Source organism: Schistocerca piceifrons, chromosome 1 (assembly GCF_021461385.2).
Source record: "Schistocerca piceifrons isolate TAMUIC-IGC-003096 chromosome 1, iqSchPice1.1, whole genome shotgun sequence".
NCBI classification, from domain to species: Eukaryota; Metazoa; Arthropoda; class Insecta; order Orthoptera; family Acrididae; genus Schistocerca; species Schistocerca piceifrons.
The window spans coordinates 485,068,634-485,092,849 of record NC_060138.1 but is presented as its reverse complement, the minus strand read 5'-3'; the positions used below and the strand labels follow the sequence as shown (position 1 = coordinate 485,092,849).

The following is a 24,216-nucleotide window of genomic DNA, read 5'->3' as shown; positions in this document are numbered from 1 at the left end:
TGTATTTTTAAATGTGTGAACAACAATCTTAAGCACTAACATCAACATCTTTTGTAATGAACTGTTTTTAGATCGATAAAGCAAACCAAATGGTACATACATTTCAGTAAGACCACTGGTGTTACTATATTACAATAAAGTGAAACACATTTAGTGACAAGAATACTCATTTTGTTGGAGTCATAAGACAGATTTAAGATACCTTCAGAAATAACCTCAGAAAAAAGTAGACCTCTTGAAAGAAGAGTATAAAGCGGGGAAGAGTTGTGTAACCCAACACTATAGGTGACTGTCAATAAAATGTTGGTTCTACTATGTTTGTTATTGTTGGTTATTACCCACTGTGTTCTGTCTATTATTCTATGGGTATTGTGGGATTTTTCTTTCAAGAGATACACGAGTACATAGCTTACAAAATGCCAGTGCCTGCCACAATTTTCTTCTTCTTATCGTCCGTACTTTTTAATACACTCCTGGAAATTGAAATAAGAACACCGTGAATTCATTGTCCCAGGAAGGGGAAACTTTATTGACACATTCCTGGGGTCAGATACATCACATGATCACACTGACAGAACCACAGGCACATAGACACAGGCAACAGAGCATGCACAATGTCGGCACTAGTACAGTGTATATCCACCTTTCGCAGCAATGCAGGCTGCTATTCTCCCATGGAGACGATCGTAGAGATGCTGGATGTAGTCCTGTGGAACGGCTTGCCATGCCATTTCCACCTGGCGCCTCAGTTGGACCAGCGTTCATGTTGGACGTGCAGACCGCGTGAGACGACGCTTCATCCAGTCCCAAACATGCTCAATGGGGGACAGATCCGGAGATCTTGCTGGCCAGGGTAGTTGACTTACACCTTCTAGAGCACGTTGGGTGGCACGGGATACATGCGGACGTGCATTGTCCTGTTGGAACAGCAAGTTCCCTTGCCGGTCTAGGAATGGTAGAACGATGGGTTCGATGATGGTTTGGATGTACCGTGCACTATTCAGTGTCCCCTCGACGATCACCAGTGGTGTACGGCCAGTGTAGGAGATCGCTCCCCACACCATGATGCCGGGTGTTGGCCCTGTGTGCCTCGGTCGTATGCAGTCCTGATTGTGGCGCTCACCTGCACGGCGCCAAACACGCATACGACCATCATTGGCACCAAGGCAGAAGCGACTCTCATCGCTGAAGACGACACGTCTCCATTCGTCCCTCCATTCACGCCTGTCGCGACACCACTGGAGGCGGGCTGCACGATGTTGGGGCGTGAGCGGAAGACGGCCTAACGGTGTGCGGGACCGTAGCCCAGCTTCATGGAGACGGTTGCGAATGGTCCTCGCCGATACCCCAGGAGCAACAGTGTCCCTAATTTGCTGGGAAGTGGCGGTGCGGTCCCCTACGGCACTGCGTAGGATCCTACGGTCTTGGCGTGCATCCGTGCGTCGCTGCGGTCCGGTCCCAGGTCGACGGGCACGTGCACCTTCCGCCGACCACTGGCGACAACATCGATGTACTGTGGAGACCTCACGCCCCACGTGTTTAGCAATTCGGCGGTACGTCCACCCGGCCTCCCGCATGCCCACTATACGCCCTCGCTCAAAGTCCGTCAACTGCACATACGGTTCACGTCCACGCTGTCGCGGCATGCTACCAGTGTTAAAGACTGCGATGGAGCTCCGTATGCCACGGCAAACTGGCTGACACTGACGGCGGCGGTGCACAAATGCTGCACAGCTAGCGCCATTCGACGGCCAACACCGCGGTTCCTGGTGTGTCCACTGTGCCGTGCGTGTGATCATTGCTTGTACAGCGCTCTCGCAGTGTCCGGAGCAAGAATGGTGGGTCTGACACACCGGTGTCAATGTGTTCTTTTTTCCATTTCCAGGAGTGTATATAAACTACTTTCGCAGTGCCAAAATGTGCTAGAATAAATAAAATGTCTATAAAACACTGTACTGTACAATGTATGTGTGGGGAGAGAGTTTCAATTCCTGAAATCCATCACCTGAGGCCTCTGGTCTGCCGAGGAGCACCACAGTCCTGGGTCCATGGATAAACCATGAAAATCGGCTGAATTACACCACACACACAGACAGACCCAGCCTGCGGTCAGATCGGTGAGACTAGATCTGTCACGCAGGGCCCGCACATTAGTGGGAAACTATGGGCTTCAGATTGGTAGGCCCAATCCATTAGAAATACCCCCAGAAATGGCCTGTGGTTTTGGCTCATCATGAAAGTCCACTCATATGGCCACCTATTCTCGTGTCATGAAATGAGACCACACTCATCACCCATGCAACAGATAACTTGTGTACCGTATTTACTCGAATCTAAGCCGCACTTTTTTTCCGGTTTTTGTAATCCAAAAAATCGCCTGTGGCTTAGAATCGAGTGCAAAGCAAGCGGAAGTTCTGAAAAATGTTGGTAGGTGCCGCCACAACTAACTTCTGCCATCGAATATATGTAGTGCTACACAGGCATGCTTTGTAGGCACAAAGATAAATACTGGCGCCAAAACCTCTGCATCAGTAAATAAATTAAAAAAAAAAAGGTGGAAGACGAACTTTTCTCTCCACGCCAAGTTTCGACCACTGCATTTTCATACATTATCCAACTAAGTAAATACAAATTCCATATTGTTCATCTTCGAATGTAGCAGAATTTCAATGTACTACGAAAATCTGACTGGCAAGACTGTTCAGGATGTTTGTCAATATGGCCAACTCTACATTCTGAATTTTTTCCTACCTGTGAGAAGAGATGGTTGCTAATAGGAAACAGATGAAATGTGATTCACATGCAGTATTCTCTTCACCATAAGACTAATATGAATATAAACATTTTGCCATGTATTCTTTCATGTTTGCTGTTATCTCATTTAAATCCCGTCTGCCTAATAAACTACAAAACTAGAGTGAGATAGCAGCAAAAGAGGAAGAATATACGTATCGTGTCATGTTTATACTCGTATTATTCTTATGCCTAATAGTGATACAGTCAGAAATGAAGCACGGCAACTGACTAGATTTTTAAATCTAATATGACTCATTTCTGTGCAGAATTTGATGTACCAAAGAAGCAGCTGCAAAGATTTTCAAATGGAGAAAAATTTTCACCTAACTCTTGTTCAGAACATGTTCTATCATACGCAGTCTATTATTTGGTTCTTGTTGATCATTATCAAAGAAAGCAGCAGTGTAAGTAACAACAAATAGCAGTCTCTTGCCATTGTTTTGCTAATGAGACAATTACTCTCTTTTTTTTAAATTTTTTTTATATTTTAAGCGGCGGTAGCACGCACAAAAGCAAGCCATGCCGCGAGCGACTACAGGCCGTAAACACCCACTATCAGAATGGGACAAACAATGCATGACACAGTAAAGTAATGCATTTTCAGCTTAGAGTGACGTAAACACCTATAATAAAGAAAACAGCACTTATCAGATCAAAGCAAAATAAGCAATCGATTCAAACCAGACGAAGCACGTGAAAAAGGAAGGGTACCCGTATAAATACGGATGGAGAGCCTGACGCGTAGCAGTGGCTACCTGGTAAAGCTTAACTGTTAAGCTTACGACTCGAACCAAACTACTGTAGCTGTATCGTCATTCATTCGACCTAAATTGTGTCTCATATTACAATGGACCAACTTTGTTTCGATTTGGAGGTGCGGTCTAAACCTTTTCTCTCCCCTTGAATTTCGAGTCTCAAATTTCAAGTGCGGCTTAGATTCGAGTGCGGCTTAGATTCGAGTAAATACGGTAAATACTCTGAGAATCAATGAGTATAGGTAGAAACTCACCTTGAAGGTGATTGCTGAGCCACAGACAAGTACATAGAAAAGACAACCGCACTCTCACAACTAAATATTTGGCCATAGCCTTGTCAGAAAATGAGAGTGCACACACATTCACACAATCACTCAGATACAACTCATGCACACATGACTGTTGTCTCTGGCTGCTGTGTCAACAAGCTCTGAGAATCAGATCCAAACAAACCACTCCTCACGCCTCCCTGCCTCTCATTGGCAGCTGCTAGGCTTGCAGCAAGTAGTGGTGGCAGCACTGACTGCAAACTGAGGGGAGGATGGGAAGGGAAGAAGTAGTAAGAATGAGGGAGTAGGGAAGCAGCACATGTAATCAGCTGTGTCCAGCCAGCGATGAAGCATGACATACCAGTAAACGAACAATTTCATGCTACTGAGAAAAAAAAAAAAAAAAAATTTTCCAGTGTTTTTTTCAAATTTCCCTGATATTTCCCTGATATGTTTGAAATTCCCTAACATTCCCTGATTTCCAGAACTTTTGGCAGCCCTGTGATTACTCTAGTCTCCTTGAGTAAGTAAAGTGGATTATCATTCAACCTCTGTAGTTAAACACCACACTTTTTTTTCCTAAATGTGCACTCTGCTGTTGAACCTGTAAGAAAGTATCCATACCTACTTTAATAAAATAGTCACAAAAATTTAGCTGAAATTGAGAGTGTGAGAACAGCATGTTGGATACTGCACAATGAATAATGTTCACAAGGAGTTAAGAAAAACAACAGATTTATTCAAATAACTAAACTACAACAGAAGCATTGAATGATCCCAAATTAATAGTTCTTAGCAGAAGTCACTTGCTCATATGATAACACTAAATAAAAGAGATGCACATTAAGAATATTGTCCTTGGTGCTAATTCACCCCAAAAGTTAATGTTCAACACACATTCCACATGAGTATTGGACACAGACCATAGTCACTACCTTGTCACAAAGTATTCACCAGCCTGAAAATGATTTTCACCAGCATGAGGTGCAGAATGCAATGTCTCTCATGGCACAAATGGCAAGAGCAAGACCTAAAGAAAAGGGACAAAATTCACCTTGAATATATTGGTCATGAAAGGCAGGAGCTCAAAATTCAGTTAGTATCCACATCGGCACAAGTGCTTGCTGTTTGGAGGGAGTGCTTTGCTGTGTGAAACAGTGTTTTACATGCTGAGGTGCATTTCAGTAGTAGAATTAGTGCAGCATGGGTGAGTCTCAATACTTTGCAATAAACATTTTGGAGACAAATCATCATCTTGTGGCATGTCTGTCACAGTGTGTGAGTGAGGTCGAACTCTGATGATGCCATTGTGAGGGGAAGATCTGAACTGAGTATGAGATTTGGCCAGCAGAACCCTAGTGAGGTCCGCAGCTACTGTCTAGGTACTGGTAATCAGTGTCCATAGTAGACAGGTGTCTGGTTGCATGGCAGATGTGAGAGCTGTTGGCAGAAACAGCCACACAAAGAAACAAACTGAGTGTATTAGCAGATGAGTAGAGGAAAATACAGTACAGGCCTTGACTTCTCAGGCAACGTGTGGTGATGGGCCAATGCACATCCCCCGCCCCCTTTCCCTCTTCCATACAGTCCATTGTGATGTGGTGCAGGAAACTGAAAATGGGAAATACATGTGATGACAAAGGTGATGGCTACTGTGATGGATGGGACATCTGGTATTGGCATTGTCTTGGACCAACAGTTTAATTGGTCCCCACCATGGTGAGGAGGTAGCTACAGAAATTGGAGGAACATAGAGGACTTACGATGTCTACATTAACATGGAGTGAAGCAATGCCTGACATCTGGGAAGATGGCAACGTGGATATGGACATAACAGCCAACCTCAGCACTCTGACAGGTAAGGCAAGTGAGGCATATGTCTTGCAGTCCCTCTGAATACTTGGCCACACAAAATGCTGCATCAATAGATTGGTGGAAGTGTGTAAGCCAGGGTACACCAGGTTGTGTAAACAGCTGAATGCGGCCTTGCGGAAGGCAGTAGACAGAAACAGGCAGGGTGAGAATGTGGATATGTTGCACCAGATTCTGCAATGAGAATTGGGGACTGACATAAGTTTAAGTCTAGAAGCAGTACCCAGATGAAGGCAGGTGAGTTCTGGGTCATTCCCTGGGCAGTGCTGGGTGCTTCACAGTCCTAGTGACAGTGCAGATGCAGCTGATGCAGTCATTGATGATTTTACCAATTCCAGCACCATGGTGTATGTCAGTGATAAACTCTGCATGAGCAACTGTTGCTGGAACTGACATGGGGAGCTCTAGTCAGTGTCTTTTGAGAGGGCAAACATTATAGGCTTGTGGATAGTGAAGGCAGTGAAGTGACGGTCCTCTACCAACAGCCGAAAGTGTAACGTAGATGGTGAGGAGCTCTCTGTTGTTTGTGCTCCGGTGCTGCAGGGTGACAGAGAGATTGCAGGACGAAAAGCAAGTGACTGCCATGTGGTGCTGATGTGCTGATTCAGGGCAGCCCTAATGGCTATTTGGCTGTGTTAGCCAAGACAGCAAGTGGGGCTTTGGGGTGGATGTGGACGAGCAGGGTAGTGTCTGACAAGTTGCGCTGGGCAGCAGGAAAGCTGTCTTCCATTTGTGGTGCACATGGTGTCCACCACACTGTTTTTTTTTTTTTTTTTTCATTTCAATAGCAGTGGCAGAAAAAGATTACTACTCTAAGGAACTGGTGAAGGCCCTTGAAAGTCTTGGGCTTTGGAAAATCAAGGATGGCTTGCACCTTGGCAGGCGGGGAAGTGAGCCAATTGTGGAGAAGGTATGCCCCAAGAATACCTCCCTCCTGACATGGAAAATGCCCTTTACTGTGTTGATGAAGATGCCAGTGTAATACAGACATACAAAGATTATGCAGAGGTGCTCTCAGTGTTCTTCAAGTGTGCCAGAAAAAATGAGGATGTCGTCCTAGTAGGCAGAACACCAATGCAAGCTTTGTAATATGCTATCCGAGAAATTCTGCTATGTTTGGCAGCATTACTGAAGGTCATAAAGATGCTCTTTTACAGGCTGAAGGGTGTTATGATCATGATCTTTCACCTGTCCTCAGGTGCAACAGGAATCTGTGTGAAAGCTTTGGTGCAGTCGATCACGCTGAAGATTGCAGCTCCAGCCAGTGCATTTTAGATCCATAGGAACTGCAGCATGTACTGGTTCAGTGCAGTATGAGAGAGTAATGGCTGATAATCACCATCTGGATGCCAGGAGCCATTATTCTTCTTCACAAGGTGAAGGATAGATGCCCACAAATTCTTGGAAGAATGCAGCACACCAATGGCAATCAGCTTGTAACACTCTGCCCTGATGAGAGTTTGTCTGGTGGTAGGAGCCATGGCCACCAGAAGACAGGTGGTCCAGGCATGGTATTGATGCAATGAACCTCTTGATGTGCTGGATGTGCATGTGACAGCATAAAACTGTGCCAGGAGGTCCTAAATCTATATCTACATGATTATTCTGCAGTTAACGATAAAGAGCCTGGCAGATGGATCACTGAACTGTCTTTAAGCTACTTCTCTACTGGTCCACTTAAGATATGTCTTGAATTCAAAGAATTAGTATTGGCAGCAATTGAGAAATTTATACCAAATAAATTAACAAACAATGGAGTTGATCCTCCTTGTTACACAATACAGGCTAGAAAAATGTTGCAGAAGCAACCAAAAATGCATGCAAAATTTAAACAGATGCAAATTGTCCAAAATTGGTGATATCTTACAGTAGCTCAAAATTTAGCATGGACTTCAATGCAAGATGCTTATAATAGTTTCTAAAACAAAACTTTGTCTTGTAACCTGGCAGAAAATCCAAAAAGATTCTGACTGTATGTGAAGTATGCTAGTGGCAAGGCGCAATCAATGCCTTCTCTGTATGAAGCAATGGAGATACTATTGAAGACAGTGCACCCAAAGCAGCTATTGAAGACAGTGCTGTCAAAGCAGTGTTACTAAACACAACCTTCTAAAATTCCTTCTCCAAAGAAGACAAAGTAAATATTCTGGAATTTGAATCAAGAGCAGCTACAAACATGAGTAACATAAAAGGAGATATCCTCATAGTAGTGAAACAACTTAAATCAATTAACAAAAGCAAGTCCTTCAGTCTGATTGTATACCAGTTAGGTTTCTTTCAGAGAATGCTGATACAATAGCTCCATACTTAACAGTCTTATACAACCGTTTGCTTGATGAAAGATCCATACCCAAAGAATGGAAAGTTGCTGAGGTCACACCACCAATATTCAAGTAAGGTAGTAGGAGTAATCCACTAAATTACAGGCCCATATCATTGACATTGATATGCATTGGGATTTTGGAACATATATTGTGTTCAAACAATATGAAATACTTTGAAGAAAACAGTCTATTGACACACAGTCAATATGGATTTAGGAAACATTGTTCTTGTGAAACGCAACTAGCTCTTTACTCACAGGAAGTGTTGAGTGCCGTTGACAAGCGATTTCAAATTGATTCCATATTTATGGATTTCTGGAAGGCTTTTGACACTGTACCGCACAAGCAGCTTGTAGTAAAATTGTGTATGTATAGAAAATGGTCTCAGTTATGTGACTGGATTCATGATTTCTTGTCAGAGAAGTTATAGGTAGTATTAATTGATGGAAAGTCATTGAGTAAAACAAAAGTGATTTCTGGCATTCCCCAAGGTAGTATATTAGGCTCTTTTCTGTTCATTTATCTACATAAATGATTTGGGGGACAATTGGAGCAGCAGTCGTAAGTTGTTTGCAGATGGTGGTAGTGTTGGTAAGTTCCTATGGGACCAAACTGCTGAGGCCATAAGTCATTTGCAGATGAAACTGTCATTCATCAATTAATAAAGTCAACAGAAGATCAAAACAAATTGCAAAATGATTTAGAAAAGATATCTCCATGGTGTGAAAATTGGCAATTGACCCTAAATAACAAAAAGTGTGAGGTCATGCACATGAGTGCTAAAAGGAATTCATTAAACTTCAGTTACACAATAAATCAGTCAAATCTAAAGGCTGTAAATTCAACTACATATGAAGGAATTACAATTAAAAACAACTTAAATTGGAAGGAACACATAGAAAATATTGTGGGGAAGGCTATCCAAAGACTGCATTAGAAAATGTAACAGATTTACTAAAGAGACTGCCTACACTATGCTTGCCCACTCTCGTTTAGAATACTGCTGTGTGGGGTGGGATCCTTACCAGATATGATTGATGGAGTATATCAAAGAAGTTCAGTGGAGGGCAGCAGATTTTGTATTATCATGAAACAGGGGAGAGAGTGTCACTGAAATGATACAGGAGTTGTGGTGGACTCATTTAAACAAAGGCATTTTTCATTGCGGCAGAATCTTCTGATGAAATTTCAATCACTGACTTTCTCCTAGAAATGCAAAAATATTTTGTTGATGCTGACCTACATAGGAAGAAATGATCACCATAATAAAATATGGGAAATCAGAGCTCGCATGAGAAGATATAGATATTCGTTTTTTCCGTGCACTATACAAGATTGTAATAATAGAGAATTGTGAAGCTGGTTCCATGAACCCTCTGCCAGGCACCTAAATGTAATTTTCAGAGTATCCATGTAGATGCAGATGAACAGTGCATGGGAAAAACAAATGCTTAAATCTTTCCATGGAAATTCTCATTTCTCTTATAACCATTTCTCCCTATGTAATTGGGAACCAACAAAATATTTTTGCATTCAGTGGAGAAAGTTCATGATTGAAATTTCATGAGAAGATCTTGCTGCAAAGAAAAATGCCTTTATATTAATGACTGTCACCCCAAACCCCAATTCAAGTATTATATCTGTGGCTCCCTCTCTCCTATTTCCTGATGATGCAAAACAATCTGCCCTTCTTTGAACTATTTCAATGTCCCCTATTGATCCTATCTGATGCAAATTCCTCACCACACAGCAATACTTCAGAAGAGCACAAAAAAGTTTAGTGTACGCAGTCTGTTTAGCAGACCTGTCTTATATACTAAGTCTTCTGCCAATAAATCACCACCTTCAGTTAACTTTCACCACAAAATTATCTATGTGATTGTTCTAAGTTAAGTTATTCATAATTGTAATTACTAAGTATTTAACTGAATTCACAGCCATTACATTTGTGTTATTTATCACATAACCAAAATTTAGTGGTTACCTTGTGTCCTTAGTTCTGACTCCCTAAATATAAATGCTCTAACCATGTTCCACATGAGTAGGGGACACAGAACAAAATCACTGCCTTGACACTGAGTATTCACCACCACGAACACAATTTTCACCAACAGGGGACACGGAACTGAATGTCTCTCAAGTTAAAAATGGCAAGGGCAAGAATCAAGGTAACAGACACAGTTATTACATTAGGCAATTGGCCATGATGGGTGGGAACTTGATACTTGGTTGCTGCCTACATGGGTGCAAATGCTTGCCAGTCAGAGGGAATGTCTTGAAATGGGAAGCACTGTTTTACATTCCAAGCTGTGTTGCAAGAATAAATGTAACACAATGTGGGTGAATGTCAATACATTGCAATGACCATCTTGGATAAAAACTGCCTCATCATGTTGCATATCCACCGTAGCACATGTGCCAGATCAAAATCTGATGTCACTAGGAAGGGAAGATCCAAATTGTGGACGAGGTGGTGCTGGTGGAAGAGCAGCTAGGTATGGAGCTATTGTCTAGGTAATACCAGTCAGCAATTTTAGAAGACAGATCTCCAGCTGCATGGCAGATACGAGAGCTTTCAGCGGAGGTGTGCACACAAAGAAAGAAACTTGCTACATGAGCAGATGGCTGTAGTGAATTAGGCAAATATGGAACAGGGCCACAGTGCAAAGGCCAGTGTGTGGAGAAGTGTTATCACAGGCTCAGTACTAAAATTGCTTTCAAGTGCTTCCTCTTCTCCTAAAGCCAAACTGGTTTTTTCCTAACATACTTTTCTCTTCCATTTTTGGGTATTTTTGATGCGAGTGACATTTGACTAATTTTCACATCTATCTGCTCTTGATTTATTCAAGAACCTAATAACAACGATCTTTTCAAAATCTGATGGAAAACAATGCTGAGCCACATAATAATCCATTTATGAGCTTGGAAAGTTCTCACTTTGCATTTTGCTCTGAGAATTCTGTTGGTGTTCCTTCAATGCATGGACATTTGTTCCTTCTGATTTTGTTCATAACTTTTGGGTATTCATAAATAAATATTAAATCTCTCCTATCAACTTCTTGCACCCTGTTCTCATTTTGTGATTGGTGTAATTTGTTCTGGGTTGCTATAAAGCTTCTCCATTCTCCAAATATTGTTTCCAACTTTTCAATATATTTTTCCTCGCATTTTCAGATACCAAAAATACTCACTTTCCCTCATATAGCATTAGCTTATGTTTTTCTGTTTGAAAAATTTCACATTTAGCAACTTTTGGTGGGCTTTGTGAATCTCTATGGAATAAGAAATAATTTCCATATGATAGTACTTATGATTTTGCCTCTTTTCGGGTATATGTCTTGTAGTTAAAGAGAATTGTTCTTTTGTCTGTAGTAATTTTGTGTGCCCTGCATTTTGCTATAATTTGTGTTAGGTGTGCAGGACAATATGTAAAGTCAGTCAGCATCTAACAGTCAAATTGTAAACTCCTCTGTGCTGCTCTTAGCTCATTAACATCACGTAATCAGCCAGTCCATTTATGTGTTGCTACCTGTTAGTTGATTCATGTGCACTTATCACAGTGTTACCTGATGAGTAATTTGGCCATCAGGAAAGCATATTACTTATCTAGATAGTGTGAGTTTGAGTATTAATCTGCCATAAATGAACTGTGTGATATTGAGTATTTAAATGGATTTACTCACCTGATACATGTATTGAAACTGTTGCTTTTGACAAAGCTTATCATCAAACAGTGACATTGGTTGGAAATTAACAAGAAGAAATCAAAAATTAATTATTGGAGTGTGGTGTACATTACTTCCCATATGTTCATAATGAACTTTCACAACAGGAAGAACATCCACATGGAGTGCCAGAATAGCTACAGGGAATAGAATACCATGTGAACAGACTTACAATCTGATGCCTTCTTTGATTCTCTGGAATCTTGTACACTTATTTCTTAAGGGGGTGACTAACTCACACTGAGCACAGAATTCTGTGAATCTTTGTCCCTGCCCAAAGTAAACACTCATTATTTTATGCAACCTATCTGCACTGAAAACTGTATCCATCTCCAATTACGATATATTTTACAGTTAGCTAATATCATCACCTACTTCAATTTCCCTGTCATCCATAGCTGTGGTTGGAATATATACTTACATTAGGGAATTTTATTACTCATGAGTTTAGTCTTGCACGTTTGGTGTGAGAGGTTTCTGACATTACTCAACAGATATGAAAAAAAAAAAAAAAGTTTTAAATTGCATTAACTGCTGACCTTTTTTTTTTGAATACAGTAAATATCACATTGCTGCTCATGAACAGACTCTCAGAGAGATCAGAAAGGATTAACAATGTAAAACACACATAAAGAATTTGCCTACTCATAATCACCTTCTCTCACAATTTCATAAGTGTCTTACTGACTAAAATGTGCCATATAAAACAGTAATGAACCAGAATGAGATTTTCACTCTGCAGTGGAATGTGCACTGATATGAAACTTCCTGGCAGATCAAAACTGTGTGCCGGACTGAGACTCAAACTCGGGACCTTTGCCTTTCGCGGACAAGTGCTCTGCCGCTTGCCAACGAAAGGCAAAGGTCCTGAGTTCGAGTCTCGGTCTGGCACACAGTTCTGATCTGTCAGTAAGTTTCAGTCATCAACCAGTTGGTATAGATAACATAGATAGATCAAAATATATGGCAACTATCAAGGTAAACCTCAGAGAGGAACATACCATCTGTAATGATGAATCATCAACATTATTACAATGTGCTCACGAACAGAACACAGAACTGCATATGTTTTTGTTCCTAACTTCTAAATTTAAAAAAAAAATTTGTTCAAAGACATGAGTAAGACAGACCAGTGGCTCATAATAGCTAAAACTGATCCAAATTTCAAAGAAGTCTAAACTAATCCAAATTTCAAAGAAATCTAATATAACACAGTGAGAAGCAGCTAAATTAACAATATGTAATGGAACTTGTTCTACCACTTCTTCAATGTACTTGTAAAAAAGTAGTACAATTTGCTTTGTTATATTTTTACCCAACATAGTTTAGTTGAGGAATATAGTTGTCTAACTACAACATAATAACTGTAGCTGTAAGTAGAAAGAGAGTAAAAGTTAAAATTTAATATGATTTTATTTAAAAAACTTCGCACTCAGTCTACAAACACAAAAGGTACTAAGCAGCACTAGACTGCTGCTAACATGCAGTTAAACAATGAACCATGCGTAGATAAAATGACATAATCCACTGCAATAGAATCAGCATGGCCATTAATTTATCCATGTGAATAATGCTATCAATAAAATCATGTTAATTATCAAGCTTACAAGTGTCAACTACTGTACTATACTCAAAATTATTTGTGAAGCCCTGCCTTGCAACAAACCAAAGTTTTTACTAAAGAGCTACAAGGAATTTATTTCAACAGGCTGCACAGATTGTTATGGTTGCCCCATACGGGGATAAGCCAAATATTTCTCTTAGTGGAATTGTATCTATTGATGTAAACATGGGGTAGGTTGTTGTCGTCATTCTATAGATTTCATCACTGATAATCTTCTGGAGCCTGATTTTAAGATTGCACAGTGGTTTAAGTGGTAACATTAGTTGTACATTGCCATGATACTTCCTGTATAGCCTCCTGCCATTTCACTGATTTTGGTTCCCTGGAGATTGAGATATGTGAAGCTGTGGGCCTGGGAGTACAGAGACAAAAAGTGTAGAAATTCTTTTCAGATATCATAAGCTGTAAGCACTGAAAGACTAGAACATGGAAGCTTTGTGATACCTGGCATTGTGCAGTCAAGAAGTTTAAGGGGACAAGAGAGGAAACTCTTTTCTCTAGAATATCAGGGACTGAGATATCATATGACTGATGGTTGTGTCTTTCTAGTGTGTCATTTTTACAATACATTTGACATGGGTGCAAACAGTGGGAGGGATTAACCTGGAAGGGGGCTCTTGGTCAAAGATCTGTTCAGCAGAAAATGATCATTATGGATACACAATGTATTTTTGCTGAATGTGGTCAATATAGTTTGTGTCACCAAATGCAATCCTGCAAATGTTATAACTTAGAAGCATTCTGTGTATGATCTACCATACAACAGACCAAGTTTTGCAACCAAAGCAAGTGAGCACTGAACAGAAAGGGAAGAAGGTCTAATCAGTCTTGATGAAGCCCTGATGTGCATCTAGGGTGACCACTGCTGTTGCTCCAGCCTAAGGCATCCAAACCAATACAAAGATATCAAACTTGAAACTTCAACTTGACTTACTATTGCCACATACATAATTCACATAAACTGGAAATACGTGTTCATGAAAACAGACCAATGAGAAAAAATTAACTGTTGGTAATATAAATTAAAAGATTTTATTCACTACATTAGTACAGAGAATCTGTTAATACTCACCAAGAAAATAATCGTGCTATTTGTTCCATTGTCTAGTGCAATACCTTCTAAGAATTGTATCAGAAAAAAATTTAAAAAATAAAAGCAACAGAAAAAGAAACATATAATGCAAATGCAAAAGAAATGCTCAACATCACAGAGAACCCAGAATGAGATTTTCACTCTGCAGCGGAGTGTGCGCTGATATGAAACTTCCTGGCAGATTAAAACTGTGTGCCCGACCGAGACTCGAACTCGGGACCTTTGCCTTTCACGGGCAAGTGCTCTACCATCTGAGCTACCGAAGCACGACTCATGCCTGGTACTCACAGCTTTACTTCTGCCAGATGTTTTAACATCACAGAGATTTGTAATATGAAAAGTGAGATAACTGATAAAGTGAGAATCAGTAACTATTATTGTGGTGTATCAGATTTCTAACTATATATGGAATGGCTTTCTAATTATTTAGTTTTGTTTAAATTTATTGTGGTGTCTCACAGACCTGGTACTTTCACCATTATTTACAAAATTACATCACTTTTTGATTTACGTAGTGGATAAGCACAAGAAAAGAATAGTTGCTGCTCACTGTATAGTGGAGATGCTGAGTCGCAGATAAGGACAACAAAAAGCCTGTCAGAAAGTGAACTTTTGGCCATCAAGGCCTTCTTCAAAAATAGGTAACACACACACACACACACACACACACACACACACACACACACACACACACACACACACACAAACTGAACTCATACACACATGACCACAGTCTCTGGCAGCTGAAGCCAGACTGCAAGTACCATCGCATCATGGGAGAGGCAATCAAGTGGTGGGGTTAAGGAGGAGGATGGGGCAAGGAGGTGGGATCACAGGGTAAGGGTGGGGAACAGTAAAGTGCTGCTTGTGGCAGTGTAAAGGAATGATGTGGAGAGAGTTTAAGGCAGCTATATGCCACTGGGAGGTTAGACTGCGGGCAGGGGAGGTGGGGGATTGGGAAAGGAGGACTGTGGGTGCATTGGTGGAGTAGAGGCATGTGTAGTGCTGGAATGGGAACAGGAAAGGGGCTAGATGGGTAAGGACAATGTCTGGCAAAGTTTGAGGCCAGGAGGGGTATGAGAATGTAGGATATATTGCAGGGAGAGTTTCCATCTGTGCAACTGAGAAAAGCTGGTGTTGGTGATAAGAATCCTGTTGGCATAGGCTGAGAAGAAGTCACTGAAATGAAAAACGTTGCATTGGGTGGCATGCTCAACAACGTGGTGGTCCAGTTGCTTCCCTGCCACAGTTTGTCGGTGGCCATTCGTGCAGACAGACAGCTTGTTTGTTGCCTGCCCACACACAATGCACCACAGTGGTTGCAACTTAGCTTGTAGATCACATGACTGGTTTCACAGGTAGCCATGCCTTTGATGGGGTAGGTGATGTCTGTGACTGGACTGGAGTAGGTGATGATGGGAGGATGTATGTGACAGATCTTGCATCTAGTCTATTACAGGGAAAAAGCCACGAGGTAAGGTACTGGGAGCAGAGGTTGTGTAAGGATGGACAAGGATACTGTGTAGGTTTAGTGGTCAGCAGAATACCACTGTGGGGCGGGTGGGAAGGATAATGGGTAAGGCATTTCTCATTACAGGACATGAAGAAAGGTACTGGTGGAGAACATAATCCACTTCCTCCAGTCCTGAGTGGTAGTGTGTCACTAGGGAAATGCTCATCTGTGACCAGATGACGGTACTTTGGGAGGTGGTGGCTAACAGGAAAGATAAGGTTAGCAGGTCACTTTTATTACCATTATATATCAGATCATGCACATTTTCCATCTTTTTTATGTATATATGATGGTTTTCCTTATCTTTCCTAGGAAAGATAAGGCATCTGAGATCTGTTTTTGTACAAGGTTAGAAGGGTAATTACAGTACATTTCAAGAGGGACTGCTCATCACTATAGGTATGACAGCCACAGGTGGCTAGGTTGTGTGGAAGAGGCAGCTGTCAAAGTGGAGGTATTGCTGATGGTTGTTAGTTTTGAATTGGACAGATGTACTGATGCATTGGTGCTACAGAAGAATGCTGAAGATTGGATGGGTAGATCATATAACTAATGAGGAAGTGTTGAAGAGGATTGGGGAGAAGAGAAGTTTGTGGCACAACTTGACTAGAAGAAGGGATTGGTTGGTAGGACATGTTCTGAGGCATCAAGGGATCACAAATTTAGCATTGGAGGGCAGCGTGGAGGGTAAAAATAATAGAGGGAGACCAAGAGATGAATACACCAAGCAGATTCAGAAGGATGTACATTGCAGTAGGTACTGGGAGATGAAGAAGCTTGCACAGGATAGAGTAGCATGGAGAGCTGCATAAAACCAGTCTCAGGACTGAAGACCACAACAGCAACAACAACTGATGCAGCCATCTTTGAGGTGGAGGTCAACAGCTAGGAAGGTGACTTGTTGAGTTAAGTAAGACCAGTTGAAGTGAATGGGGAATGTGGCTAGGGTGTCCTCACCCTCGATACAGATCACAAAGATGTCATCAATGAATCTGGAACAGGTGAGGTGTTTGGGATTCTGGGTGTTTAGGAAGGATTCCTCTAGATGGCCCATGAATAGGTTGGCATAGCACAGGGTCATGTGGATACCCATTGCCATATTCTGGAGTTGTCTATAGATAATGCCTTCAAAGGAGAAGTAATTGTGGATGAGGTATAGTTGATCATTGTGACTAGGAAGGAGGTTATTGGTTTGGAATCTGTGAGGCACTGGGAAAGGTAATGTTCAATAGTGATAAGACCATGAGTGTTAGGGAAGTTAGTGTAAAGAGAGGTGGCATAAATAGTGACAAGCAAGGCACAATGTGGTAAATGAACAGAAACTGTGGTTAGTCAGTGGAGGAAATGGTTGGTATCTTTTATATAGGAGGATAGATTGCAGCTTATAGGCTGAAGATGTTGGTCTACGAGAGCCAAGGCACAGTAACCAGCCATAATGGGGCATCCTGGGTCATCAGCTTTATGTACTTTAGGAAGCATGTAGAATGTAGGAATACAGAGAGTGGTAGGGGTGAGGAGAGAGATGGTCTCTGGGGAGATGTTGTGGGATGAGCCTAAAGATTTGAGGAGAGACTAGAGATCCTGCTAGATATCTGAAATGGGGTCACTGTGGTAGAGTTTGTTGGTGTATGAATCTGACAGCTGGCAGAATCATTCTACCATGTAATCCTTGCAGTTCAAAATAACAGTAGTAGAGTCTTCGTCAGCAGGTAGGATTATAAGATCAGGTCTATTTTTGGATGTGGATGTAAGGTCACACTGCATGTTGAGGGTTTTGGGAAATGATGGTGAGGCAAGGTTTGAGGTTAATTCTAGAAAGTTACCAGGGGCTGATTTGAGGGCAGTGGAGGTGGACCTTGGTTGCCTGGAGGAGTGAACTGAGTCAGGCAGGGTTCAACCTTGGTTTTTAGTTGAGTCTGACTGGTAGGATTGGTGGTGAAAAAGTAGGGACCAGGAGAAGGAGAGAAGGTCCTGCATGATTGAGGTGGTCAATTTGACTGACTGTGACTTATCAAATAAGGCAATGGAAATCTCGAGTAGAAGATCAAAGTGTAATCTTCTTACAAAAAGTGTTGATAGGGTTGTGAAAAAAGTGATGGTCGAAGTGTGGAATATTTGTGAACAGAAAAACAACTAGTACATGTTTGTTTATGATTACTCAGCTTTTCTAAAACCCAGTCAGTTATATCTAGATGGCTGAATTTGATAACAGGGCAAAATGTGAGGCCTTTGGAAAGGGCTGAAACTTCTGTGTGGCTAAGGCTTTTGGAGGAAAGAATCTGTTTGGATGCTGGATTCTGTATGGTGGTGAAAGGGAGTTTTTGAGGGAGGGGTAAATGTGGTAGGTCTGCAAGGCAGGGTATGTCAGCTATGAGGGCATATGGGGGAGGTTTGGAGGTTGTAGAGGTGATGCACAGTCATAGCCCAAGGCAGGAGTAGGAAATGAGAAGGTTGGAGAGCTTTTTGAGGTGGCATTGTGCATGTGGCTCTAGTTCCTCAAGGGTCAGAGTTTCAATGATTGTTATGGGATCCAGGAATTTGGGATTGCACAGCAGGAGAATTTTGCAGATGGAGGGAAGGTATTTCAAGGAGGTATGTGCCTGACTGATATGGTTCTGAATGACTTTGTTGGTGAGGGTTAAGGTATGGGAGCATGGATGGCAGCCAGAGATGGGTAATTTGTTGGTAAGATCAGTTGAAGTGATTCAATGAGCCAAGCAACAACACAGGAGCAGTATGTATGTCTGGGTTATGGCTAGGGATAAGGAAACTTTTCTGTGTTGACACAGATGGAAGGAGCAAGGATCCATGGTGGTGGATAAAAATATGTAAAGATACATAAATTATGTAGAATTACATCCAAAAAATTGCAAAAATACTCCCAAACACATGGGAAAAATCATTACCTCCCCTACCTGGTTGCCTGTCCCATCATGCATTGCTGCTCACAATCTGGCTTCAGCTGCCAGAGATTGTAGTCATGTGTGTGAGTTGCTTTTCTATGAGTGTGTTTGTGTATGCTGTCTATTTTTGACGAAGTCCTTGTTGGCCAGAAGTGTTTTCATTGTGCCTATCTGTGACTTAACATCTCTGCTATATGGTAAGTAGCAACTTTCCATCCTTGATTTTTCACTGTGTGATAAGTACAAGAAACCTCCATAAATGTCACTATCAAAATCAATCTTTTCATTAGTTTCAAGGATGCTCACTGTGTGATTGGTTCAAAAATTCAAATTCTGCCACAGTCATAATATGGTTCTTTTACAGCATATTGCAGGGACTTTCCCAGTAACGCTATTGTTTTGTTGATACCAGCTGTAAAAAATGTCTTATCAGATTCTCAGAACATTAACATTCAGATGGTGTCATGCAGCAACTCATACAAAATTCTGTTCACAGCCCTACGAGACTGACCCAGAATGGATGTTTTGAGTTTGGCATTTCCTATATGACTGTTTGGAATATACTACAGAAATATTGCATTTTAAATTATAAAGATGTTGGATTGTGGAAAATTAAGAGAAAAAATAGCTTAACATGGTGTTTTGTGCTGAAATGTTAAATTAGTAGGCTGATACTGTTGGAAACACAATCTCTAGTGATGACACAACTTCCCATGAAAGTAGTAATGAGAACACACACCGCTGTAGGATGAGAGGCTGGGAAAATCTATGGCTGTCTTTAAAATATGTTTGTTACAGCTGAAAACTTAATGATTTTGGTACCTTAAGCAAGAGCAAATTTTATGGCCATTTCCTTTTTCAGTGGTGATAATTTAAGGGTTAAATACATAGGTATGCATAAAGGCTTTTAGTTTAAGAGATTATTGAGTTTAACTGACAACTCTAAATACCATTTTAGAAACATATACTATCTTAATGAAACTAACAATTTCTTCAGTGTCTTATTTTCTTCAAGCTAGGCCCATTGTTTGGTACTCTTTTTCACTGGACCTCTTGATTTTAGTTTTGTTGAGAGAGATGTATAGAAATTTTAAAAAAATAAAAAGTAAATAAATAAACTGAGCTGAAAGTGCAGAAGGAATCACAGCACAACTTATCATGTGTGGAACATGGAAATTATTTCAAGCCTTGACCTGATGTATAAATAGTTAAATGATGCTTTTGCACCAAATCTGTTGAAGGATGCCTGGGTATGGGTATTATCCATTTACAAGAAAAGGAAGTAAACTAAATTGTGCAAATTATGGAGGCATTTTGGTGACAAGTACAATGAGTCATTTGTATGAAAGGATTCTCACAAAGCTAATGGAGTTGCAATACTAAGATCAACAGGAAGGAGAGCTCTCAGAGTTCAGAGGTGGTAAGATCTGCACTGGAAATTGCTTGAAACAAGAAATATAGAAAAGACCAAATATCAACCAAGAATATTTGATAGGGTGAAAATCCGCAAATGAGATGCATATTTATAGAATACTGATCCACTTGAGTCGCCAGTAATTTTCTTAGTTTATTCCATGACTGGTTTTGAAGCTTAAAGTTACAACTCCAGGTGCCACCAACTGCAAACAAGAGGAGGAGCTACTAATGTATAAGTACTATGTGGTTGACATACTAAAATGAAAACTACTGTTGTGAAAAGTGATATACTCACATAATTATGGGAACATACTATCTATAGTGACTCCTTCTACTACACACAGGCTTAATTTCCGTATCGCTCCCCTAGTCCTAGTTTATAGCCCCTATTAATACTCACTTATTATGTCTGGTATTGTGAGGAAGCAAAGTCCTGTCTTATATGTGTACATTGTTTCTCCTGTTGCATTTATCATTTTAAGCCTAACTATGCTTTTTAAATTAATATGTTTTTGCTCTGTAAGTATGCATATATACATGGGCCCAAACCTGACAGTCAGGCATCATCCTCCTACCACACCTCACCTCTTGTTGTCTTATTGCTCAGTTTTTCATCATTAACCAGTCTCCTAGTTGCACTTTTATCATATATATATATATATATATATATATATATATATATTTAATCTGATGTACTCTGTCATGCTGGCTGTTAGGCGTTTTTTTTTATTGCCCATGTTTGTAAGTTATTTTATTACTCTTATATTTCTAGTTTTATTTTGTATTGATCAAGTGGACTATACTTTTGTAAGCAGATGGGCCAGTCAACCCCTGATTCCTGCTGTTTTGCAGCTATTTACTTCAGTTTCCCACCTCATTGCCACTGATTCTGTAGCTGTTGACCCCACACATGAGTTTAGTTATTTATTTACAGTATTATTGAGTTCATTTATGTCCACAATGTTTCCTAAGTTAGCACTTTTGTTTCAATCCCAGTGATTTGTTTGACTTGGGTGTGATCCCCCATGACTGACTGGCCCAACTATTGCACATTTATGTTACCATAATGATGTGAGTACACCACTTTCCTCAACTGTAACTTTCATTTTAGTATGTCAAACCCATAGTATTCATACTTTAGTAGCCCCTCCCCCCCCCACACACACACACGCACACTTGGTTGCAGTTGGTGGCATCTGAAGATGAAGCTTTAAGCTTCAAAACCCTTTGTGGAATAATCTGAGAAAATTACTGGCAACTATCTTATGGATACCATCCAAGATATGCATCTAATGTTTGTAGACCTTCCTAAGACACATGATGCTATACCTATACAAAGGTACAGGATTTGTGTATCAATTATACACTTTAATAAAGGGTCTCAGAAATTTGTATACAATTTAACATCAAGAATAATAGTTGGTAATAGATTATGTCTAAAGTTTCCTCTGAGCAAGGGTTTACATCACGGGTGTTGTGTATCACCTACATTGTTTAAAATATATGTAGTACAACCTCTAAGGTAATGCAAAAGGAAATTCAGAGGAATGGGTATAGATACAGGTAAACCCTCTTCTACACAAAGCAATTTGTGGACGATCAATCTGTGACAGTAACAAGTTGTAAAATTGTGTCAAAGAACCTACAGGAAGAATGTAAGTCATGTGGCTTACAAGTTAACACCCAGAAAAAAAATATCTTCCAGTAGGAGCAGAAATATATAGCATCCAACCTGATACAAAACAGGTTGCAGCTTCCAGTAGTTACATATATGTAGGAGTGGAATTTGATGCCACAGATAAAGATGGCAAAGAAATTAGAAAATGAATAACTTAGGCTAGAGGACTGACCTCTTGTTTAAATGGAATCCATGGGAATAGAAAAATAGAAAAGAAACAGAAATACACTGGAGTGACAAAAGTCATGAGATATCTGCCAATATCATGTTGGTCCTTCTTTTGCCTGACTTAGTGCAGCAACTTGATGTGGCATGGACTGAACAAGTCATTGGAAGTCTCCTGTAGAAATAGTGAGCCATGCTGCTCCTGTTGCCATCCAAAATTAAGAAAGTGTTTCTGGTGCAGCATTTTGTGCACAAATTGACCTCTCTATTATTATTATCCATAAATGTTTGATGGCATTAACATCAGGTGATCTGGGCAGCCACACAATCCTGTCGAATTGTCCAGACTGTACTACAAACCAATTGCAAACAATTGTGGCCTGATTACATGGTGTGTCCATGCAAATTCCATAGTTGTTTGGAAAAAATTAAGTCCATGATGGCTGTGTATGGTCTCCAAGCAGCCAAACATAACCATTTCCAGTCATTGATTGGCCCAGTCTGACCAGAGGTGCTAGTCCATTCCAAATAAACACAGCTCACACCATTATAGAACCATCATCTTACACATACCTCATAGACAATTTGGGTCCATGGCTTCGTGGGGTCTGCACCACACTTGAACCTTACTATCATCTTTCACCAACTCAGATTGGGACTCATCTGACCAGGCCATTGTCTTCCAGCTGTCTAGGGTCAAACTGATGTGGTAACAAGCCCAGGAGAGACACAGCAGTTGATGTCATGCTGTAAGCAAAGGCATTTGCATCTGTATCTGCTGCCAAAGACTATGAATGCCAACTTTTACAGCACTATCCATTAGGACAATGCGGCAAAATTTCCGTGAGGACACATGCGTCTTACATCCCACATGGATTTCTGCAGTAATTTCATGCAGTGTTGCTTGTCTGTTAGCACTCACAACTCTCCACAAATGCCACCACTCTTGGTCATTGAGTGAAGGTTGTTACACACTGTTGTGTCCATGGTGAGAGGGTAACGCCTGAAATCTGATTTTCTTGGAATGCTCTTGACACTGTGGATCTCAGAATATTGAATTTACCAATGATTTCTGAAATGGAATGTCTAATGTGTCTAGCTCCAAGTACCATTCACTGTTCAAAGTCTGTTAATCTGTGTTGTGCATCCTCAAGCACATCAGAAATCTTTTCACATGGATCACCTGTGTGCAAATGAAAGCTCTGCCAATGCATCACCCTTTTATACCACGTGTAAATGATAGCACTGCCATCTGTATATGTGTGCATCACTGTTCCATGACTTTCATCACCTTACTGTACATTATCTATGAAACTCAAACTGAAAATTCATTGTTGCATGGGAAAGAGACATGAAGGGTGTGGAGAATAAGAAGAAGAAGTTGGAGACCACTGAAATGGATGTGTTCAGATGGTCACTGGGAATATACAGAAGAGAGAAAATATGTAACAAAGAGGGTGGAAGGTTCTTTAACAACTGATATCATATGTAAACAATGTAGTATGCTTATTTGCAGCAGGTGGGGGACTTTATCTTACCTAAGAGGATTACATTCTTGATACCGCAGTACTGCAGAAAACATGGAAGGCCAAGAAAAACTTGGAACAAGGGATTGCAACAGCAATGAGATGAAGTGATTTAAGAGAAGATCAATGGGGCCATAGAGAATCATGGGAACTGGGCATCGGACAATGACAGAAGGTAGTTTGAAACCCAATATTACAATAAATATTCTGCAGCAAATTCAGCTAGAAATAGATTCAGCTGATATTACCAGATCTGGTAATGGCATTTGATTAGAAACTCAACATTTTTTGGCTACAGTGTTACAGGTCTGTGAGATATCACAGTAAATTTGAATACAGTTATAAAGTTTTATTGCCCTAACTTAAGCTTCAGTATATTATGAAACAAACTTTCTGTTTAAACACTGATGACAAAATAGCAAAAGTTATGAAATAAAACATTTAAAAGAGTGTTACAAAATTAGTAACTTGATTTTTAAAAGAGCACATATTTAAAACACAATAACATGCAGTTATTGCTGTATGGTACATTCTTTATAACTCATAGTAAAATCAAG

At 40.5% G+C, this 24,216-nt stretch overlaps 1 protein-coding gene across 1 annotated transcript in view; it reads right to left on the bottom strand.

Annotated features, from left to right (window-relative positions):
• Positions 1-24,216, bottom strand: part of LOC124740341 (potassium voltage-gated channel subfamily H member 8) — a 612,019-nt gene that overhangs the window by 94,400 nt on the left and 493,403 nt on the right. The gene's annotated exons all lie outside the window — the stretch shown is intronic.